This window comes from Coregonus lavaretus (assembly GCF_964263955.1).
Source record: "Coregonus lavaretus genome assembly, chromosome: 6".
NCBI classification, from domain to species: Eukaryota; Metazoa; Chordata; class Actinopteri; order Salmoniformes; family Salmonidae; genus Coregonus; species Coregonus lavaretus.
The window spans coordinates 10882450-10884333 of NC_139993.1; positions in this window are offsets into that span (position 1 = coordinate 10882450).

Sequence of the window (1884 nt, forward strand, 5' to 3'; positions counted from 1 at the left end):
TGGTCAATTAGGCATGTCAAATAGCAGAAACAGTGCTGGATGCTGATAAAATGATTTAGGCTAAAGTAGCCGAAAATCAATTAAAGGGAAGCAACAATTCCAAATGTATTTTTATTTATTTAAGTGCTACATTTATAGTTGTATCTTTGGGATTGCACTAGTATGCAATATTCATTTCAATTTAAGCAGGCAGGAAAACGTTATAATTTACTATGACAATATAGTAGGAAAAAGACAACCCAAATAGTGAAAATGAAAATTGTTTGAATGACACTTGAATAAGATGCAAGTGCAACCAGAGACTGAAATAATGGCAAGCGAATAGCCTAGTAAACACAACATACGTTAACATGTGAATGTCATGTACTTTTAAGGCAAAATGCAAATCCTCAATGTTCATGATTCTACTAACAGTGCCTTCATTATTCATCCCTCTTGGCGTTTTTCCTATTTTGTTGCATTACAACCTGTAATTTAAATGGATTTTTATTTGGATTTCATGTAATGGACATACAGAAAATAGTCCAAATTGGTGAAGTGAAAAAAATAATTTAATTCAAAAAATTATACTAAATAAATAACGGAGAAGTGGTGCGTGCATATGTATTCACCCCCTTTGCTATGAAGCCCCTAAATAAGATCTGGTGCAACCAATTACCTTCAGAAGTCACATAATTAGTTAGATTGCACACAGGTGGACTTTTTTAAGTGTCACATGATCTCAGTATATATACACCTGTTCTGAAAGGCCCCAGAGTCTGCAACACCACTAAGCAAGCGGCACCATGAAGACCAAGGAGCTCTCCAAACAGGTCAGGGACAAAGTTGTGGAGAAGTAAAGATCAGGGTTGGGTTATAAAAAAATATCAGAAACTTTGAACATCCCATGGAGCACCGTTAAATCCATTAATAAAAAATGGAAAGATTATGGCACCACAACAAACCTGCCAAGAGAGGGCCGCCCACCAAAACTCACGGACCAGGCAAGGTGGGCATTAATCAGAGAGGCAACAAAGATACCAAAGATAACCCTGAAGGAGCTGCAAAGCTCTACAGCAGAGATTGGAGTATCTGTCCACTTTAAGCCATACACTCCACAGAGCTGGGCTTTACGGAAGAGTGGCCAGAAAAAAAGCCATTGTTTAAAGAAAGAAATAAGCAAACACGTTTGGTGTTCGCCAAAAGGCATGTGGGAGACTCCCCAAACATATGGAAGAAGGTACTATGGTCAGATGAGACTAAAATTGGCGCAAACCCAACACCTCTCATCACCCTGAGAACACCTTCCCCACAGTGAAGCATGGTGGTGGCAGCGTCATGCTGTGGGGATGTTTTTCATCGGCAGGGACTGGGAAACTGGTCAGAATTGAAGGAATGATGGATGGCGCTAAATACAGGGAAATTCTTGAGAGAAACCTGTTTGTCTTCCAGAGAATTGAGACTGGGACGGAGGTTCACCTTCCAGCAGGACAATGACCCTACGCATACTGCTAAAGCAGGTTGAAGGGGAAACATTTAAATGTCTTGGAATGGCCTAGTCAAAGCCCAGACCTCAATCCAATTGAGAATCTGTGGTATGACTTAAAGATTGCTGTACACCAGCGGAACCCATCCAACTTGAAGGAGCTGGAGCAGTTTTGCCTTGAAGAATGGGCAAAAATCCCAGTGGCTAGATGTGCCAAGCTTACAGAGACATACCCCAAGAGACTTGCATCTGTAATTGCTGCAAAAGGTGGCTCTAAAAAGTACTGACTTTGGGGGGGGTGAATAGTTATGCACTCTCAAGTTGTGCTTTTTTGTCTTATTTCTTGTTTGTTTCACCCCAAAAAATATTTTGCATCTTCAAAGTGGTAGGCATGTTGTGTAAATGAAATGATACAAAAC